We start from the raw sequence: 22,405 nt of genomic DNA, 5'->3' as shown, positions 1-22,405 counted from the left end.
TCACACCCCCTCAGCCGGCGCGGGCGGTGGTAGCGCCTCAGTGGTGTGGGCCTGCGTCCTGCTCAGGTGTCCGTACTGCAGCCGGCCGACCGTGGTGAGTACGTGCGTTCGCTGGTGCTGGATTTGCGGGGTCCGGTCGCCAGGACTCTGGGTGCCCGGGCTCCGGGGCCCGACGCCTTCTGGCCGCCTCGGCCGCCCGGGCCCTCGGCATGGGGGCGGGCTCTTGGGCCGAGTCGCTGCCCAATTCGCCAGACGCCGGCGCGGAAAGCGCGGCTCCCATTTCGGCCCTTCTTAGGGTGGCCCTTCCCCTCGAGCTGATCTCTCGCGGAGGCTTGAGGGTCGTCGTTTCCACGGCCGAAGGCGCCCTACCGGCCCTTCGGCGGAGGACCGGGTCTCGGCGTGAGAGGGCTCCAGCCCCCACGCCGCCACCCTTGGGCTAAGCCACTTTTCCTCTCTGAGCCTCAGTCTCCCCGTCTGTACAGTGGGCCTCAGGAGGCGGCCAGTTATTGGGTTCACTTAGGTAGGACGCGCTCGATGAGTGTGGGTGGGACCCGAATCTGATCTCGCAGCATCAGGTGGGCTCAGTCGAGCCCGCCAGCCCGGCCTCTCCTGGGAAACGTTCTGCGTGCCGGCGGCATCCCTGGGGGACAGTGCTCCTCGCGGGCAGGTGCTTTGCCGGGCTCTGCTGGGCAACCGTGACACCCTTAGCTCGTGGGAGCAATTGGGAAAGAGGTGGAGGTCTTCTGGGCGGCGGGGGCACTTGACCTCGACTTTTTGCTTTTCATTTCTCTATGAGAGTCACCATTGCGTGAGCCGGTGACCAGTACTGAGAAGTTTGGGACCATTTCAAAGAACGTGGCTGCCTCCTCTCTTAGACCGACAAAATACAGCCTTCCTTCTGAGCTTGGCCGAAGTAGGGAATAGTGCCAATACCAAGGGAGATGGGTCTGGAATGGGTAGTCCTCGGTTGGAACCTTGGCATCTTGGCAGGACACAACTTCTTGGAGCCTCTGTTTCCTACTCAGTAGCCCAGATAGTGATACAGCCCACCCTGTAGGCCCCCACAGGGTTGAGGTTCTGAGGTTCAAAAGAGAGGGTCTCGGAGGGTGACATTGAGAACTGTGACATTCCACGTAAGCTGAGCAGTTAACTAACCCTCTGGGATCCAGTGTCCTCACTGTGCAATGCTGTAATTCACAAGCCCACCTGTTTGGAGAGAAAGCATTGATTCATCAACCACTCACAAGTTCTGTCTACACAAGTCCCCTTTGAGTGGTTGTGGGGTTGGCTTGATCAGGAAAAAGTCTAAAAGTCCCGGTTAGTAAAGCAGTGCACCCAGAAGAAATCACTTTCTTTTCTTTGTGTCTTTCTACGGAGTTCTCATTTTCCTTTTGAGAGAATGGTCAGTTCTTGAGCTTCTCATGATTTTCATACCACCTAGTTTAATCAAGTTTAAAAAAGTGGTCTGCATTTCAGAGAATAGAATATTGGCTTCCAGCTGGGTTGTAGTGTTGAAAACTTCAGAGTGATCGTAACTCTCCCAAATCCTTCGTGTCTAGCACTTGAAAATGTTACAGGTAGGTTTGAGGTGAAAGAAATGTACTTCAGCACCTGGAAATAGCAACCTTGACTGCAGTCAGCCTGAGTAAAGCAGGCGAAACTCCTGAGTGGTATGAGTTTGTAAATAACTCATGAGATGTATGAGGTGCTTGTTGCCAGACAAGCCTTACATTTTAGGACATGCCGGTAACTCTGAATTGATCCTTCCTTAACCCCTTGAACATTAGGATCTGAGTTCAATAAAGTTCACGCATACTTAGGAGATGGACTATTTGAAATCAGAACTGCTTGGCAAATCCAGAACATTTACTTGTTAAACTCATGGAACATTTCAAGTTCATAAAAATGTAGCTCTTAAGCAACTTTTTTTTTTTCCCCTAATAGAGGCTTCTTTAATTGTGGGACTTTTCATGGTTCCGGAGGGCCCAGCTGCCCTGGCAACATCTGCTTCCTCATGCTTTAGGAAGGAGGAGAGCCCTGGATGGGGTGGAGGGTGTGGTGTCAGGGGACCTGAGTCCCAGCTCAGGCACTAGCACTGTGTGCCTTTCACCAAATCACCCCAGGCCCGGGGACCTCAGGTTAGTGCTGTGGGATTTAACTTACATGTCAGATTCATTTAAAAATTAAAATGAGAAAAAAGTGAAATGGAGAAATGACTTTTTATAAAAATAGATTTTATTCTGTTTACAAAATTACTAAGTGCTCATTATTTTTAAAAATACTCTTATATCAGAAGGAGAAAAACAAATACTATATTGCTAACACATATATATGGAATCTAAAAATAAAATGGTTCTGAAGAACCTAGGGGCAGGACAGGAATAAAGACACAGACGTAGAGAATGGACGTGAGGACATGGGGAGGGGGAAGGGTAAGCTGGGATGAAGTGAGAGAGTAACACGGACATATATACTCTACCAAATGTAAAATAGATAGCTAGTGGGAAGCAGCTGCATAGCACAGGGAGATCAGCTCGGTGCTTTGTGACCACCTAGAGAGCTGGGATAAGGAGGGTGGGAGGGAGACACAAGAGGGAGGGGATATAGGGATACATGTATACATATAGCTGATTCACTTTGTTATAAAGCAGAAACTAACACACCATTGTAAAGCAATTATACTCCAATAAAGATGCTAAAAAGAAAAAACTCTTATAGAAATACTCAGTATAATAGTGAACATTCCTCATAACCTTACACTGAGACAAAAAAATTACTGCTAGTGGTGTAGTATATATTCTCCAAATATTTTTCTTCACATATAAAAATATTTATTACCTAGATTTTTTTTTTTTACTTAAAACAGCAGGATTTTTTTTACTATTTAAATTTAAAATACAGAACTAAGATGAAACTAGTCATGCTGTTCTGAGTCTTGCTTTTTATTACGTAACATGATGTCTTTCTATAGCACTGTGTAAAGATCTACCTCATTCCTTTTTTAAAACCTCATTCTTTTTAAAAATGACAATATCCCAGTATCCAATATTATTGAAAAAAAATTACGTTGTTTGCAGCCTTTTACTGTTATGAATTCTGCTACAGTGATTAGCCTTGTTCTTTATCTTTCAGCGATTGGACAAATATTTTTGCATAATGAATTCTTAGAAGTGGAAGAACTGGAACGTTTATGAGCTTTTAAATGCATTCATTTAACAGATGTTGATTACCTCTGATATATCAGGCACTATTTGAGATGTCGGGCCTATAGCAGTGAACAAAACACACAAGTCCTCCATGGCTCTGACACATGGTTTGTCAAGTGATGATATAATTTCAGATTTAACTTTTTACTATATGTCAGATTCATTTGAAAATTGAAATGGAGAAATGACTGTTTTTTATAAAAATATATTTTTTCTGTTTACAAAATTATTAAGTGCTCATTATAAAAAGTCTATTACAGAAATGTGCAATATAGACAGCGAATGTCCTTCATAGCCTTACACTGAGACAGTTTCCAGATGGAGAAAAACAGTACAGAGGAGTATGTGTGTTTGTAAAAATGTTGTGACTTTAAATGTCAATAGATATTGCCAAACTTCCCTCCAAAAATCATAATCTTGTTATGTTCCCACCAGCAGAGACTCATCATTTTTTTTAAATTTTATTTATTTATTTATTATTTATTTATTTTTTTTGTGGAACGTGGGCCTCTCACTGTTGTGGCCTCTCCCGTTGCGGAGCACAGGCTCCGGACGCGCAGGCTCAGCAGCCATGGCTCACGGGCCCAGCCGCTCCGTGGCATGTGGGATCTTCCCGGACCGGGGCACGAACCCCTGTCCCCTGCATCGGCAGGTGGACTCTCAACCACTGCGCCACCAGGGAAACCCCAAATTTTATTTATTTTATTTTATTTTTGGCTGCGTTGGGTCTTCGTTGCTGCACGCAGGCTTTCTCTAGTTGCGGCGAGCGGGGACTCCTCTTCGTTGCAGCGCGCGGGCTTCTCATTGCAATGGCTTCTCTTGTTGCAGAGCACCGGCTCTAGGTGCGCAGGCTTCAGTAGTTGTGGCTCACGGGCTTAGTTGCTCTGCGGCATGTGGGATCTTCCAGGACCAGGCCTCGAACCCATGTCCCTTGCATTGGCAGGTGGGTTCTTAACCACTGCACCACCAGGGAAGCCCAAGACTCATCATTTTTTAATTCATAATTCTAGGGCCAGTTGCTAACTGCTAATGGCAGAGATGCTTTTTTTTTTTTTGGCCGCACCGTGAGCACATGTGACCTTAGTTCCTGGACCAGGGAATCGAACCCTCACCCCCTGCAGGGGAAGCACGGAGTCTCAACCACTGGACCGCCAGGGAAGCCCAGAGATGCTTTTATTTCAGGAAAATTTATGTGAGACTCTGAGCTAAGTTTGTATTAGGTATATATATATATATGGCACAGAACAGTGTATTCTTTTCTTAGGTTTTCAGACTTTCTTACTTCCCTCTGGATGAATTCATCATTTAGGAATCTTACTCTGCCTAAATCTGTGTCATACCACTTTAGAGCTCTACATCCTAAAAGTGTTTTTCCTTCCCCAACCCCCTCCCCAAGTGAGGTGTTTACATTAGTTGTGTGCCTGCTGGGATGTGTGTGTGTGAAGGTGGTGGAGGAGTTCCATGGTGCAAACCATGGCTCTCTGCGGACTGGTGGCTCCTGTTGGTTGGGTCCACTGGAGCCAAATTCATCAGCCTGTGTTATGCCTGATGCTCATTGGCATGGCAACACGCTCGGGGATGTTGTGAACAAAGCAGCTGGGGGACCTGGTCCTTCTTCTGGGTGGCTTGAGGAGAAAGCTGCTGACATAGGGGGCTTACTTGTTTTACTTATAAAGAGGTGATGTGGTGGGGGAACATCTAAGAATTATCCTTTAATTGGAGTGCTGGAGGGTGAGGCATTCTGGTCTGTATGCAGCTGAGAGAATTGGACACATGCTTCCCTGAAATTAATCTGTTTCAAAGCTAAACTAGAATAAAATGATGAGCCAAACTGTGGTGCCATCAGCCATAGACGGTTTCTCAGAGAAGTGGATTCTTTGGGAGATGACCTGTAGTAGGAAAATAGGATGGAAAAAGCTGAGTTTTGTCCCCTGGTTGTAATCACGGAGGAAGATGGACTCTGTAAGGATACTCTGATATGGGGTTGTGTAATCTGCTTCTCGGTGAAAATCAAGAATGATGTTTAGTCATTTTTTTAAAAAAATCTCCCCTAGTTTTGTCTTCAGTGCCTTTTCCTGTGGCCCTGTGCACCCCGTTCCTTTTGCCAGAGCAGCCTTTCATATCACTTCTTCCTTTGATGCTTAGGTAAGAGCACCGTGACCGAGATAACTTTGATCCTCATGGCACACACCATCATTGTGCTGGGTAGGCTGGGTTTGTACAAAGGTTGGAGGACTGGGTAGGAACACATGAACTCATGCTCACCTTCCCTGAACCCGATGTGCTGACTCTGTATCTATAGGTCACTTGGGTCAGTTTTCAACACTGAAAACAGGGCTGGCAGTTCTTGAAAACACAGGGGAATGAATCAGCCAGTTGTGCCCGGCTTCTTTCAGAAGTGGGGTTTCGGGTGGGACTGTGGTCTTTTGAAGAAGGGCGTTTGTTGGTTTCAGAACCTTTGCGGTTAAGAAACCACACGGCATTACCTGGACATGTTGGACACCGTCCCTTATGTAATGTGATTTGCAAACTCTAAAAGGTCATTGAGCAAGACTGTCCCGCCTATCTGAAACCCCCACCAGCAAGGTCTCTGCCACTGCTAGTGACCTCACCATCCCCTGGTCCCCGAAGCTCTAAGGACAAAAGACATTTTCCATGGCTTCCCTGGTGGCGCAGTGGTTGAGAGTCCGCCTGCTGATGCACGGGACACGGGTTCGTGCCCCGGTCCGGGAAGATCCCACATGCCGCGGAGCGGCTGGGCCTGTGAGCCATGGCTGCTGAGCCTGCGCGTCCGGAGCCTGTGCTCCGCAACGGGAGAGGCCACAACAGTGAGAGGCCCGCGTACCGCAAAAAAAAAAAAAGAATTTACAGTCACTCTCACTGTCTTACTGTCTTCTGTTTATTTTTCCTTCTTCTCCATCTGCTTCCACCAAGCATATGGAAGTGGCTTATAATAAAAGGAGTCTCATTCTCCCCATCCCTAATGGCAGTATGGGGGTTGGAGAAGAATGTGGATTCATTGAGAACAGAGAATTCCCCATCATTTCCACGAGTGTCGGCCAGCACATAGAATAGTGCCGGGCAGGAAGCAGGCTCTCAGAAATACTAACTGGATGAGTGGCGGATGAGTGCTTATGGTTTCTCTCTCCCAAGCGTACTGCCGAGCTTTCTCCTGCATATTGACTGAGGTGCCAATATTGGGTCTGATCTATGTTTTTTAAGATTATTCTAAGATACAATATGAACTTTTTGTAGGATTTTAGTTTCCATCTACGTGTGAAATTTTAAATGTTTCAAGTTCCTCCTGCCATTGATAGTTTATTCAATAATTGTTTTTTGTTTGTTTGTTTTGCGGTACGCGGGCCTCTCACTGCTGTGGCCTCTCCCGCTGCGGAGCACAGGCTCCAGACGCGCAGGCTCAGCGGCCATGGCTCACGGGCCCAGCCGCTCCGCGGCATGTGGGATCTTCCCGGACCGGGACACGAACCCATGTCCCCTGCATCGGCAGGCAGACTCTCAACCACTGCGCCACCAGGGAAGCCCAATTATTTTTTAATTGAAGGAGAGAAAGAACTTGTGTGCTGCCCCTCCATCATAGTATTCTATGTCTTTCTGGATATTTCTAGATCAGTTACCTGGATGCCAAAAACATGAATAAATGTGTTTATTTAAAAAATTCTAATGAAATGAATAAACGGGATCTAATCTAACCTTTGAGTGTCTGTTGTATGTCAGGTATTTCATATCTCATGTGATGATCATAAGAGTATGGTCAGCAAGGAGACTGAGGCTGAATAAGCCATGTGCCGAGGGTCCCGTGGTGTGTAGGTTGCACATCTGGGGTTTGAACCAAGGTCTGTCTACCTACAAGGCCCATGTTCTTTTCATGGCTCAACTGGGTTTTATTTTAGGTTTGTTGAATTTCAAGGCCCACACCCTCCTCAGCAAAACCAAGAACTGTGGAAAGAACCTAGTAATTGAGAGAGGGCCCCAGGAGGCAGGTAATTGTATCAAAAGATAGTCAAGGGAAGTCATTGTGATGGAGCACAGAATTCATCTCAGACCTTCGTGGAAGGCAAGGAAAGAAGGACAGGATTCACAGCAAACATGATGGAAAAAAGGAAGCGCATCAATTTATCACAAGAAGCACTTTTCCTTGGGGCTTCATACAACGGTCACTGAGTAAGGCAGGGAGCAGCAGCCTCTGTACTCAGCAGCCGTTTGAAGAGCCCCTCCTGTGTACCAGGCCCCCTGTGAGGTGCTGGGACTGCACTGTGTGTGGACAAGATCGACAGGATTAAATAGATGGCTTAGGCCAGGGTGGAGGGAATGTTCTAAAGAACAGAGGAGTGTGACCACAGGTCACCCTTTCTGGAACCCACTGGGGTAAAGGCAGTGAACTTCAGACTCCCTTATAATAGTGTCAGGACAGCTCTTTGGGGGATGGGAGCCAGAGAATAGACCCAGAGTGGTGTATTTTATCAGGCAGGGGTAGAGCGGGGGAATCTGGGAGAGCAAGCGCGGAGAGACCCTTTGCCAGAGGTGGAAGGCAGGCAGTCCACAGTGGAGGCCCCGAGGCTCTCAGCGCATCCTCCACGCTGTGTCCGGCTATTTTGCCGTGAAAGGTGGAAAGCCTGGCTTGGCTTCTTGCCCCTTATCGGGTGACTGCAGGCAGAGCCGGGAGTTCTCAGAAGGCAGCGCTGGTTATGGTTTAGTGCTCCCGGCTGAAGGGCCAGCATTCTGTACCAGCGAGTGGGGAGCGAGAGAGATCCTGGAGCTTTTGTGGATTCAGTCATGCATCAGGTACATGGTGAGCACTGTGCCATGCCAGGCCTCCTGAGCACGAGGGCTACTGAAATGCATGGCAGCCCCAGCCAGACACCAGCCCAGCAATGCTGTCACCTGATGGTGTAGTCAGGATATTAAACTGACAGATGAACCCCAGGCCAGGCAGTGAGGCGGCTTCTGTCTACAGCTTGGCCTTGTTCTAAAAAGGTGGTGAAGGACATGCAAATGGATGACTGAGTAGCTCTGACGCCAGTGGGTCTGGGTTTGAATCCTGCTTCTAACGCCTATCAGCTCCCCGACTTTGGACAAGGCACTCTAATCTCTGTGCTGATTACAGCTCCTGTACCTCAGAGCGTTGCTGTAAGGAGGACATTAAGTAGTAGAAAATCGTAGTGTGAATGCTTCATACCTGGTAACGGCTGTTACCATTAGCATTTATTTAGAAAAAAATAGATACGATGGCAGGTGGGGACCTAGGGATAAGATGGCGTATGGCTACTCAAGGCTGTTTGGATTTGTCCCAAGTTTCCTGATGTCCAGAGCAAAGTGGGGGGGCACATCAGGGGTGGGAGTGGCTGCTGATGGTACAGAGATTTCCTTTGGGGGGTGGGGGTGATGAAAATGTCCTGGGGTTAGCTAGTGGTGCTACTTGTGCAATGGGTGAACAAACGGAAAACCACTGAATCGTGCACTTTAAAATGATGAATTTGTGGTGGGGGGCGTGAATTATATCTCGATTTTTAAAATTTATTTATTGATTTTTGCTGTGTTGGGGTCTTCATTTCTGTGCGAGGGCTTTTCTCTAGTTGTGGCAAGTGGGGGCCACTCTTCATTGCGGTGCGCGGGCCTCTCACTATCGTGGCCTCTCTTGTTGCGGAGCACAGGCTCCAGACGCGCAGGCTCAGTAGTTGTGGCTCACGGGCCCAGTCGCTCCGCGGCATGTGGGATCTTCCCAGACCAGGGCTCGAACCCGTGTCCCCTGCATTAGCAGGCAGATTCCCAACCACTGCGCCACCAGGGAAGCCCTCAATTTTTTTTTAAGTAAATATTTATTTATTTTTGGCTGCTTTGGGTCTTCGTTGCTGCACACGGGCTTTCTCTAGTTGCGGCGAGCGGGGGCTACTCTTTGTTGCAGTGCACAGACTTCTCATTTGGGTGGCTTCTCTTGTTGCAGAGCACGGGCTCTAGACACATGGGCTTCAGTAGTTGTGGCACGCAGGCTCAGTAGTTGTGGCACCTGGACTCAGTAGTTGTGGTTCATGGGCTGTAGAGCGCAGGCTCAGTAGTTGTGGCGCACGGGCTCTGTTGCTCTGCGGCACGTGGGATCTTCCCGGACCAGGGCTCGAACCTGTGTCCCCTGCCTTGGCAGGCGGATTCTTAACCACTGTGCCCCCAGGGAAGTCCCAATATATCTCAGTTTTTTAAAATCAGGTTTATCGGTCTCAAGTCCTTGAGCAGCTAGACTGTCACTAATTCTGCTACTGAGTCCCCATCACCTCGAGCGAGTTGTACACACCTGCGGCAGACACATTCACTGCTCACGGCGTATTTCTTTCCCCACCCTTCCATCCCTTAGCCCTCTGGAAGTTAACCTCAGCTAACACCCTGTGAGTGGGAGCGCGGTGTGTCCCCTCTGCCCTGAAGCATTTAAGGTCTGGGACCAACCCCTTCCAGTCTTCTCCCCATCACAGAAGCCCTGCAAGTTACATGTTGAGTTGGTGGCATCACAAGGAAAAAGCTGCTTGAAACACCAAGTCCCCTTAAGGAGGCCAAGAGCCTCTCAGAGACACCTGGCCTCCACTGGACATCGTGTAAACTTATGTGTTACATCACTTGGGGCATAAGGCAGGGCTGGGAGGAAGACACCTTTCCCCGGTGCTGTGGCCTGTGTCCTCATAGCCCCTCCCTCATGCGTGCTGTGTGATGTGGGTCTTTTCTAACCGAAGCCACAGCCGATGCACTGGGACCCGAGTGTGTCCCCACTGCTGGCTGCAGCCAAGTTCACAGCCCTGTCTGTCAGCGGGAGCATTAAACTCAGCCTCTGGGGGCATGTCAAGTGATTGAGTGTACCTGCCCCAAGTGACAGCGTGGTGTAATGTAAGGCCAGCATTTTGTCTTCCTCCCCTCCTAAGAGAACATGGTCAGGCAATCAAAAACTCTCCGCAGCTCCTGGTTTAGTGCGGTGGCGTAATAATCATGGACACTTTTACAGACGCCATGAGACAGTCCTGTATCCCCATGGGGTCTGGTTCTTACCGACTCGCTCATGCTGTTCTGTTGTGAACTTCGATAACCCCACTGCCCACATCCTACCATTTAAAAGCATGGTGTGACTCGGCAGGCAGAGATCGCGGAGATGACCTTCAGTTGGTTCTCAGACACACTTGATTGACACCAGCCTTTAACGCATGGCAGTGGCCTAATGTCAAGGCGAAATGCAGGCAGAGCTGGGGATCAAAACAGTGCCATCCAAGGCCCAAGCCTGATGGCAGTCTGGCCTAACCGCATGATAAAAGCTGGCCCCTGGGAGGTGCGTGGCCACGTGTCTATCTGCCGTCCTCCGTCAGCGCCTCCATCACCGTGTGTAGCTGCTGCCTGCAGCAGCCTTGTGTGGCTCCTGTCCTCACCACCCCCGCACCCCACCCCTGCCCCGGCAGAGACTCTGTCTTCACTGAAGGGCACCGTCTCCTGCTGGCCAAACCTGGGGTGACAGGCCAGCCTGGGAGCCAACCGGGACGATGATGAGCCAGGAGTTGGGCCACCCCCTTGCTCGTCTGCAGGTAGATGATGACTAGAGCTGTGACAGGAAGTGACAGAGAGGGTCTCGTATGGCCCTTAAATCTCCCTCTTTGAGTTGCTGGCTGTGGGACTTCCAGTGATTTTCTGGTTCCTTAGGTCTTCAAGTCCGTGTCTGTAAAAATGGGTGAAATATTTATCTAAACAGGCTAATCATAAGAGTCAGGGAGGGTGGGAGGGAGGGAGACGCAAGAGGGAAGGGATGTGGGAACAGATGTATATGTATGACTGATTCACTTTGTTATAAAGCAGAAACTAAAAAAAAAAAAAAAAAAAAAAGAGTCAAAAGAAAGTGGTTGTGTAAAGCACCTAGCACGGTGCTCAGCACATGGTGGCCGTGGGGTCGGTGCTGTCCCCGTGTCCGCCCCCCGCTTAGTGAGTAGGCAGCACACGAGGTGCGGATGAGGACTCTGCAGCCTCTCTCTCCTGCAGTGCTCAGTGCTGGGTTTTTGAGAATCATGGTACTTAACTCAGGTGATGAGTAAGACATAACTTGAGCTTCAGGAGCTCATAATCAGGTCAGAGAAGCAGACGGGAAGGTAACTGACTATAACCTGAGGCAGAGGCTACCGGGTGCCGGAGCTGAGTGTCAGCGTGAAGCTGCAGCCAAGGTTTTATGGAGGAAGCAGCATTCGAGTTAACCCGTCAAGATATAGCTTTGATGACTACGGAAAGAAAGGGAAGAACTTTCTTAGGAGGGAAAACAGTGAAGCAGAAACAGGCAGCAGTGTATGAGGTGTGTCTAGGGGAGCTGATAGGAAGGCCTCACAATAAGGATGCTACTGAATTTTTTTTTTTTTACTTTTTTTTTTAAACCAATTTTTGACTTACAGAAAAATTGCAAAAATATTGGATTGGCCAAAAAGTTCGTTCAGTTAGCGAATACATTGTTCAATAAAATTCTTGGCGAAAATGAAAAATGTGTTTTATTTATTTTTTAATTAATTAATTAATTAATTTTTGGTTGCATTGGGTCTTTGTTGCTGTGTGCGGGCTTTCTCTACTTGCAGCGAAAGGGAGCTACTCTTCGTTGCGGTGCACGGGCTTCTCATTGCGGTGGCTTCTCTTGTTGCAGAGCACGGGCTCTAGGCGCAAGGGCTTCAGTAGTTGTGGCTCGTGGGCTCAGTAGTTGTGGCTTGTGGGCTCTAGAGCACGCGCTTAGTAGTTGTGGCACACGGGCTTAGTTGCTCCGCGGCATGTGGGATCTTCCCGGACCAGGGATCGAGCCCGTGTCCCCTGCGTTGGCAGGCGGGTTCTTAACCACTGCGCCACCAGGGAAACCTGTGTCTTTTATTTTTACTTAAAACTGAATGAACTTTTTGGCCAACCCCAATAGTTCAGAGTTTTCTTATATTTCTACCCAGCTTTCCCTGAAGCTGGGTTAGCTTGTTAGCATCTTGCAAAATTATAATAAAGTTAGCAAGAACAGGCAATTAAGATTGGTAGAGTATCATTAACTATAAACCAGGGCTCAACAGACTTTTTCTGTAAAGGGTCAGAGATAGTGAGCACTTGAGGCTTTGTGGGGCCAGAAGGTCTCTGTCACGGCTCCCAAGTCTGTTGTTTTAGCAAGAAAGCAGCCATAGGTCATCTGTAAATGAATGAGCATGACTGTGTTCCAGTAAAACTTTGTTTTCAAAAGTAGTCAGCATGCTAGGCTTGGCCTGCAAACCATAGTTTACCAGCCTCTGAACGAAACCCTGCCCCTCATTAGAGTTTCACCAGTCTTTCCTCTCATCTTCTCTCTGCTCCAGGATCCTACCCAGGACCCCGCCTGGCACTGAGTTGTCATGCCTCCTGAGTCCCCTCCAGTCTGTATCAGTTCCTTCTTCTTTCATAACCTTGATGCTTTAGGAGAGGGCTGGTCCATCATTTTGTAGAATGCCCCTAACTTTGGGTTTTGTTTTGTTTTGTTTGTTTTAATATCTTTATTGGAGTATAGTTGCTTTACAGTGTTGTATTAGTTTTTGCTGTACAGCAAAGTGAATCAGCTATATGTATACATGTATCCCCATATCCCCTCCCTCTTGAGCCTCCCTCCCACCCTCCCAATCCCACCCCTCTAGGTCGCCACAAAGCACTGAGCTGATCTTCCTGTGCTATGCAGCAGTTTCCCACTAGCCATCCATTTTACATTTGGTAGTCTCCCTTTGGGTTTGACCAATGCTTTCTTGTGATTGGAGCGAGGTTATGTATTTGTGGCAAGAACACCACAAAACTGGTGGTGTGTCCTTCTCAGTGCCTGGTCTCAGGGATTCATTACAAGTGACGCCTACCTTGACCTCTTGGTTAGGTTGGTGTCCGCAGGGTTTCTCCACTGCGAAGTTTCTATTTTTCCCTTTGTAGTTAATAAGTATCTTGGAGGAAATACTTTGAGACTATGTAAATCCTGTCCTCCCCACCCTACCCCACCTCAGGACTTTTTTTTTTTTTTTTTTTTTTTTTTTTTTTTTGTGGTATGCGGGCCTCTCACTGCCGTGGCCTCCCCCGCCGCGGAGCACAGGCTCCGGACGCGCAGGCTCAGCGGCCACGGCTCACGGGCCCAGCCGCTCCGCGGCACATGGGATCCTCCCAGACCGGGGCACGAACCCGCATCCCCTGCATCGGCAGGCGGACTCTCAACCACTTGCGCCACCAGGGAGGCCCTACACCTCAGGACTTTTTGCCCACTGATTTTTTTTTTTTTTTTTTTTTTTGGCGGTACGTGGGCCTCTCACTGTTGTGGCCTCTCCCGTTGTGGAGCACAGGCTCCAGACGCACAGGCTCAGCAGCCATGGCTCACGGGCCCAGCCGCTCTGCAGCATGTGGGATCTTCCCGGACCGGGGCACGAACCCGTGTCCCCTGCATCGGCAGGCGGACTCTCAACCACTGCGCCACCAGGGAAGCCCGTGATATCCTTGTTTTTAACTGTTGTGGCTCGTGAATCCAAGCAGCTGAGTTTGATACACGTTCACTGCCACCTCCTTCAAGAACTAGCTCATCTTCCTGGGCTTGAGATAGTGAACAAGCAATGCCTGGCCTCATCCGAACTCTGCGGATATATTTTTTGCCCAAGAAAATTTGGATTTCAACAAGAAGACTATTCTTTTGAATGATAGTGTGGACAGGGAAGTGAGAGTTCAGAGACCGCATCTTGTAACGGAAGCCCAGTGTGACACCCTTGATCGTGCTCTGTATGTGACTACAGATGGTGCCAACGATAGCCAGGTCCTTTCTGTTTTGCCACCATTCGTCACCCCGGAGCCTCTTTCTCTTTCCAAGGAGGCCGAGTTCTACATTAATGTGATTGAAGACCCTCCACAGGGTGCCTGTGGGGCCCTTCACAATAACCGTGTGTCCCTTCAGAGTGATGTCCACGTTTTCTGGAGTGTTAATAGTCTGCTAAAACTGGGCTTCATCCCCGCAGTAGATGCAGCAGAGAAGACATAGCTTTTTTGTTTTGTTTTTTGGCCACACCACACAGCTTGTGAGATCTTAATTCCCCAACCAGGGATTGAACCCCAGCCCTCGGCAGTGAGAGCACGGAGTCCTAACCACTGGACTGCCAGGGAAGTCCTGACATGGCTTATTTTAACCTGCTTCTGCCCTGAAGAATATGAATGGCAGAGAGAAGTAATCCACCAAAGTTCTTTGAGTGCCTACCATGCATTCTGTGCAGTTTTACCCATATTATCCTCCCAGTAGCCCTTTCAGAGTTATCAGTGATGATGATTCTCCATTTTAGATAGGAAAGCAGCTGAGGGAAGTTGAGTTTTGCCCAAAGTCATAGAACTGTCAGTGGCAGAGCAATTTTGAGCCCGTTTTTATTCTTCTTTAGACCTACGCCCCCATTTTCCCTTTAGGCCCTTCTGGATCCTCTTCTCCCCCCGACCATCAGTGCCATTTTGCACCCTCTCCCATCAAGAAGCCATCCTAAGCCAGCCTCTGCCCAACCGTGAGCTGCGCTGGCCAGAATCTGTACTGTTCATTTTGGCAAGGAAGTAACTCTGTGTCTTGTCTCTTTCCATAGAAGGGCAGGGGACATCCCCTGACCTAGTTTGTCTTCGCCTATTTAGCTGGCAGGGTGCTGGGCACGTGACCTACCTGATGAATGTGGGAGAGCCACTCTTGATAGGAGTGGAGTGTTTCTCCTCAAGGCAATTTCGCTTTGGACAGTTGTCTTCAAATCAACATCACCATCAATATTTCTAGGATACTTTGTGGAATGCTTCCACAAGCATCATTTGTGCAAAAGCCAAACAGGGATTAAAAGCCCACCTTGTTGGCTAAGGCTCAGTGAGAAGTAATTTGCTAAGGTGGTGGTCAAGCCAGTTCCCAAATTCGGTTCTCTGAACTGCTGCCAAGTCCCACACCCCTTTCACTATGTCCCCCTGCCCCAGTTTTTTCTGTTTTATAATCCAGTGGACTGGAGAGAAATCAAAGAAAAGATGGGGCTATTTGGTTCCCCTCAATGTTATGGTCCCTTCTCTGTGAAACCACTTTTAGTTAGAAAAGTCATGATTTTTAGTTGAAATTCGAATATTACTTTCGGAAAGTGGTCTTGGTTTCCTATGATATGACTGAAAAGTAGAGTCATATTTCCAGAGTCAACAGATGATTAAAAAAAAAAAGTAGTTACTCCCTTTCTCTAGGGGATACTAAATGGAGGCATTTGGAAATTTGAAATTTGATGTAATACTGTCATTGTGAAGGAATAAATAAATAAAGGTATGTAGGTTTTTATTTATTTTGTTTTGTTTTACTTTCCTGTTAAGATGGTTTGGAACAAGGACAGGTTACTCTTCACGCCAGAGCAGACAGGTGAGTTTGGATAGAGGTGCCATCACCTTTCCATTCTGGCCGGTGGAAGTTGACAAAGACTGAGCTGACCTTGTCTGCTGATGGTAGAAAAATGCGGACAGAGGAGCACTGGGGTTTGGCAGGGGTTCCAAGTCCTAACCTGTGTGTTTCTAAAGCCTAGAAGAGCTGTTGCTGTGCCTTTTTGAGTCATTTCAGACCTTCCGAGCTCTCTTCTGGTCTGCCCTCTCCCAGGCACCGTCTCCTGTCTCCTCTCAGTAGCTTCTGGGGCCTGTGTCCACCTCCCAACCTTCCATCCCTTTAGTTAGAGGACTTGTATTGCATCAGGTATGATGACCCAGATGTAAGTCAAGGTGAGCCCATCAAGAATGGTTGAAAGATGATGAATTGAAACTCAACGTGCTCCTGTTGGCAGGGGTTCGGGGCAGGGCAGTGGGGGAGGGAGGGGTGGTGGTCCTTCCACTACAGCTCAGCCTGAGGCAGGTCTCTGGACGAGTCCTGTGATGGCTCAGGTTCCCCGAAAGGCAGGATGGGGCAGACTCTGGGAGCTCTAGACGTCAGAACCCAGATGCTTACTTTCCTCTCAGTAAAGGTTGGGTTTCTCCAGAGCTTTTGGGTGTCTCCAGACTATATTTCTCTAAACTCTTAAGGAAATCCAGGAGTTTCTGGGAGTCACCCAGACTGTGCTTTCCCAGGACTCTGGTTCTTTCTTTCTGAGTCACCCACTGCCCTGCCTTGACGGTCTCCCCTCCAGCCATCACACCGAGGCGGGCTCAGGGGACTAAGGAGCAGGTGATGAGTAACTCACAGCAGGAGGAGAGCTGAGAGCTAGAACTAGTGTGTCTCCAGGCTGTGGTCCCCAAGTTGGTGTGTGGTTGTGACCCTGGCCCAGCACCTCCCGCTGCACACCTTTCCCACTTAGTACCACAGAGGGTCTCATTTACCGGGTATGGTTTCCGTGGTGGAGAGGGCCCATCTTTTTTTTTTTTTAGAACAGGAACCCGTAGGCAGTTTCCTTTTTTTTTTTTAAAATTAATTAATTAATTTATTTATTTTTGGCTGGGTTGGGTCTTCGTTTCTGCGCGAGGGCTCTCTCCAGTCGGGGCAAGCGGGGGCTACTCTTCATTGCGGTGCGCGGGCCCCTCACCGCCGCGGCCCCTCCCATTGTGGGGTACAGGCTCCAGACGTGCAGGCTCAGTAGTTGGGGATCACAGGCCCAGTTGCTCCGCGGCATGTGGGATCCTCCCAGACCAGGGCTCGAACCCATGTCCCCTGCATTGGCAGGCAGACTCTCAACCACTGCGCCACCAGGGAAGCCCGAGAGGGCCCATCTTGTCCGTACATCCATCTCTACAGTTTCTTCTCTTTGCCCGTCCTCCTGGGGCACAGGTGTTCTGGCCTCCCTGGAGTGCTTATTGATTCTTATATGTAGGGGGTTTTTTGTTCTTGTTTTTTACAGAATCGATTTTATTTATTTTTGGTTGTGTTGGGTCTTCGTTGCTGCGCACGGGCTTTCTCTAGTTGTGTTGAGCAGGGGCTACTCTTCATTGCAGTGTGCAGGCTTCTCATTGCAGTGGCTTCTCTTGTTGTGGAGCACAGGCTCTAGGCGTGTGGGCTTCAGTAGTTGTGGAATGTGGGCTCAGTACTTGTGGCTCGCGGGCTCAGTAGTTGTGGCTCGTGGGCTTAGTTGCTCTGTGGCATGTGGGATCTTCCCGGACCGGGGCTCGAACCCGTGTCCCCTGCATTGGCAAGCGGATTCTTAACCACTGCGCCACCAGGGAAGCCCTGCATGTATTTATTTTTAACTTTTTTATTTTGAAATAGTTTCAGATGTACAGAGAAGTTGCAAAAATAGTGCAAAGAATTTTTGAATACTCTTTACACAGATTCCCCAAATATTACCATTTTACCTTATACTCTCTCTCTCTCTGTCTTTTAAAATTGAAGTGTAATTGACCTACAGCTCTATGTTAGTTCCAGGTGCATGACATATTCTATACATTACATAATATTTCTATATATTACAAAATGATCATCATGATAAGTCTAATTACCATCTGTCACCATGCAAAGACATTACAATATTATTGGCTCTGTTCTGCATGCTGTGCAATTCATCCCCATGACTCGTTAATTTTGTAACTGGAAGTTTGTTCCTCTTAATTTCCTTCAGCTATTTCATTCATCCCCCGCCACCCGCCCTCTCCTCTGGCAGCCACCTGTTTGTTCTCTGAATCTGAGTCAATTTCTGTTTTGTTTTTTAGATTCCACATATAAGTGAGATCATATGGTACTTGTTTCTCTGTCTGACTTATTTCACTTGGCACAGTGCCCTCTAAGTCCATCCATGTTGTTGCAGATGGCAAGATTTCATTCTTTCTGATGGCTGAGTAATGTCCGTTTTATACATATACTGTCTCTTCTTTATCCATTCATCTATGAATGGGCACTTAGGTTGCTCCTGTATATTGGCTGTTGTAAAAAGTGCTACAGTGAACAGAGGGGTGCATATATTTTTTAAAATTAGTGTTTTTATTTTCTTTGGGAAAATACCCAGTAGTGGGATTGCTGGATCATATGGTAGTCCTATTTTTAGTTTTTTAAGGAACCTCCGTAGTGTTTTCCACAGCGGCAACAGCAGTTTACATTCCCACCAACAGTGCACGAGGGTTCTCTTTTCTCCACATCCTTGCCAATGCGTGTCTCTCTCTCTTTTTATCATGTCTTTTCCTGACCTTTTTGAGAATAAGTTGTACATATGGACATATGAATTACTCTTAAGTCCTTCAGTGTTTCTTTTCTAAAATTCAAGGGCACTTTCTTACATAGCCACAGTATAATAATCAATATCAGGAAATTAACATTGATATACTATGTTGTCTAATCACAGCAGTTATTCAGATTTCCCACTAATGTCTTTTATAGAAAAAAAAATCTTTTTTTTTTCCTTGGTCGAAGATTGCACTGAACTGTAACCACTCTTCAGTTTCCTTTGATCTGGAGCAGTTCCTCAGTCTTTTTTTATCTTTCATGACCTTGACATTTTTCAAAAAGTCAGGCCAGCTGGTTATAGAATGTCCCTCAGTGTGGATTTGTCTGATGTTTCCACATGATAAGATTCAGATTATATGTTTTTTGGGGAATATCACAGAAATGGTATTTTGTCCTTGTCCCAGTATTGGACTTGGATCCCTTGGTTATGGTGGTGTTAGCCAGGCTCTCCACCAGGAAGTTCTGGTTTTTTTCGGATGGAATCAATAGCTTCTCATCAGACTTTCACCCACAGTTTTTAACACTCATGATTCTTGTCTGAAACAGTTACTACTATGGTGGTTGCCAACTGGTGTTTTTCTAAGCCCTTCATCTTTCTGCATTTGTTAGCTCACATTCTACTCTAAGGAAGAACTTTCCCTTCTCACTGATGTGTTTGTTTATTCATTTATGTATTTATATCAGTATTCACTCTTGCATTATTCTTCTATCCTTTGGGTTATAGTCTGTCGCTGACGGTGTTTATTTTAATGTTCAAGTTGTCCCAGATTTCCCAGTGGGAACCCCCTCATGTAGACTCCTGTGTTCTTTAGCCATGTCCCTGTCATTCTTCAAGCCCTTCCTTAGCCTTTGGCATAGCAAGGTGATCCAGGTTCATCCACTACTTTTCCTGCCCTTATTCTCAAGTCAGCCATCTCTCCAAGGAGCCCTAGTTTCTTTGGATGGAGAATGATGTTTAGAAACCAAGATTTGGGTGCTAGATGGCTCCTTGCTCCTAGGGTGTCATTATTTCTAGGCCCTCTCAGCAGACAAAACTAGGAAATACACACAAAACATATGCATTTCTTTGTCCATCTTTATATATTAAGAAACCATTGTGTATACTGATATCTGCAGTTTCAGTCCAGCCCCACAGCGTTCATTCCCCAGTCTCTCTTCCCATATTTGTACCTCCCTCCTTCAGCAGTAAGGAATCCAGCTCCCATGTATTTAATTTCAGAAGTAACACGTGAATACCAACCATCTCCTTATAAAGAACACACAAAGCAAAGGTCCCTTTAGACACCCCAGTCATAGTCTAGGTATTCCCTAGAGGAAATTATATTAGAAAATATATATTGTATATATCTTCCTGGACCATATTTCTGGAGAAATACCTAATTTTTCTTTTATTTCATTAACGGTTTCCTAATGAAAATATAACTTTCTTTTTTATTTAGTATATTTTGTCAGTCTTGCAATGAGAGTACCATTAGCTCCACGTAACTATTTTTTAACTGTTGTATAGCATTCCATTACTTGGAATGGAAAACATAAGCATCCAGTTTGGGGCTGGTACAAGCAGTGCTGGGCTCAGTGAGAGGCACAGTTCAAGAAGAGAGTCACCAGACCCAAGGATCTAGGCATTTTTTTTTTCCCCATAAGAAAACAGCTTTAAAAATATTTTTCTGATTAGGTAAATAGCCATTATTTTAAAAGAAGCAAGTAATACATTAAAAATAAAGTGGGGGGCTTCACTGGTGGAGCAGTGGCTAAGAATCCGCCTGCCAATGCAGGGGACACGGGTTCAAGCCTTGGTCCGGGAAGATCCCACATGCCGTGGAGCAACTAATCCTGTGTGCCCACAACTACTGAACCTGCGCTCTAGAGACTTTGAGCCACAACTACTGAGCCCACGTGCCACAACTACTGAAGCCCACATGCCTAGAGCCCATGCTCTGCAGCAAGAGAAGCCACTGCAATGAGAAGCGTGCGCACTGCAATGAAGAGTAGCTCCCGCTCACCACAAGTAGAGAAAGCCCCACGCACGGCAATGAAGACCCAACGCAGCCAAAAATAAATAAATAAATAAATTTATTTTAAAAAATAATAATAATAAAATAAAAATAAAGTGGGGGGTAAAATTAAAATCTCACCCCTGAGATAATATTTTGGTAATCCTTTCACATATCATCTTATGTATATACATACATAAATATTTTTACATCATTGGGCCATAGTACCTATGCTGTTGTATTGTAGATACTTATTTTGCAGTGTGACTTATATACAGTGTATATACTTATATACAGTACGATCTTTAATGATGAATTCTTACGTAGATAAACTCCCCTGTAACTACCACCACAGATAAGATACTGCACATAGTCCAGCATGCCAGAACCTTCCCTTGTGCCTCTTCCTCCACTTATGACTCTTGACCCAAAGGTAACCACTGTTCTGACCTCTATCACCATAGATTTTTTGCCTTTTCTTGAAGTTCAACTATAAATGTAATCCTACAATAAGGTACTGTCCTGTGTTCAGCTTCCCTTGTTCAGCGTTACGTCTGTGAAATTCATCTGTGTTACTGCGTGCAATAGTTCATTCTTTTTCATGTCTATGGGTACTTAATACTTCTTCTTGTTTACTTCTTGTCGTTCAAAGAATTTTTCATAGTAGTAACAGCTACATTTATTACAACACATACTCTGTGCTAGGCACTGTTCTAAACCCTTTACAAGTTCAGCTTGTTTAATCCTCACAATAACCCAGTGAAGTGGGTACTACTATTATTATAATAACATGTCCATGACACTTTATCAGGTTGAAGAAGTTCCCTATTATTCCTAGTTTACTGAATTTTTCATCATGAATAGATGTTGAATTTCTCCATCCATTGATGATCAGGTGGGTTTTTAAAAAACCTGTTTATATAGTGAATTACATTGATGTTTGGATATTGAACTAACCTTGTATTCCTGGAGGAAACTCCATTTGATCATGACATAGTATCCTTTTTACATATTGCTCAATTCGATTGACTAACATTTTAGATTTTTGCATCTGTGTTCACGAAGCACGTCGGTCTGTAGCCTTCTTTTTTGTACTGTCTCTGTCTGGTTTTGGTATCAGAGTAATACACACCTCATAAAAGAGTTGGGAAGTCTTCTATTTCCTGAAAGAATTTGTACAGAATTGGTATAATTTCTTCCTTAAATGTTTGATTTAATTCACCAGTGAAGCTGTGTGCTCCTGGAGTTCATTTTTGGTGAAGGTTTTAACTAGTAATTTGAATTCTTTTAGAGAGCTCTTCAGCTTATCTATTTTTCTCAAATGAGCTCTGACAGTTTGTGTCTAAGAAATTTGTCCATTTCATCTAAATTATCAAATGTTGACATAAAGTTGTTTATAATTTCCCATATTACCCTTTTAGTGTCTATAGAACCTGTTGATGTCCTCTTTTTCATTCCCTATATTGGTGATTTATGTCTTCTTTTCTTCCTGATCATTCTGCCTGAGGTTGATCTATTTGAGAGCAATGTATGTGTCAAGAGTTCTAAGAATTCAAATCTAGTCGAGAATTTAAGGATTTTTTTAATTAATTTTTTTAATGTTTTTAATTTTTGGCTGCATTGGGTCTTAATTGCTGCACGCGGGCTTTCTCTAGTTGTGGCGAGCGGGAGCTACTCTTTGTTGCGGTGCATGGGCTTCTCATTGCTGTGGCTTCTCTTGTTGCAGATATTGGGCTCTAGGCATGCAGGCTTCAGTAGTTGTAGCATGCAGGCTCAGTAGTTGTGGCTCGTGGGCTCTAGAGCGCAGGCTCAGTAGTTATGGCTCACGGGTTCTAGAGCGCAGGCTCAGTAGTTGTGGCGCATGGGTTTAGTTGCTCCGCAGCATGTGGGAACTTCCTGGACCAGGGCTTGAACCCATGTCCCCTGCATTGGCAGGCGGATTCTTAACCACTGTGCCACCAGGGAAGCCCTAATTATAATTTTTTAATTTTTAAAATTTATTTTATTTATCTATTTTTGGCTGTGTTGGGTCTTTGTTTTACCATGTTCTC

At 46.5% G+C, this 22,405-nt stretch overlaps 1 protein-coding gene and 1 pseudogene across 1 annotated transcript in view; one reads left to right on the top strand and one right to left on the bottom strand.

The window, feature by feature from the left end:
* On the bottom strand, positions 1 to 20,725 carry LOC132476938 (large ribosomal subunit protein uL6-like; annotated as a pseudogene).
* LOC132476165 (NADPH--cytochrome P450 reductase) overlaps positions 1 to 22,405 on the top strand; it is a 60,718-nt gene continuing 38,313 nt past the window's right edge. Inside the window, exon 1 of the mRNA XM_060077943.1 lies at positions 1 to 94. The gene's annotated coding sequence lies outside the window, so the exon portion shown is untranslated. The remainder of the gene's footprint in view (positions 95 to 22,405) is intronic.

Source organism: Mesoplodon densirostris, chromosome 16 (genome assembly GCF_025265405.1).
Source record: "Mesoplodon densirostris isolate mMesDen1 chromosome 16, mMesDen1 primary haplotype, whole genome shotgun sequence".
NCBI classification, from domain to species: domain Eukaryota; kingdom Metazoa; phylum Chordata; class Mammalia; order Artiodactyla; family Ziphiidae; genus Mesoplodon; species Mesoplodon densirostris.
The sequence above is the reverse complement of the archived record's forward strand: the minus strand, read 5'-3'. Positions and strand labels throughout refer to the sequence as shown.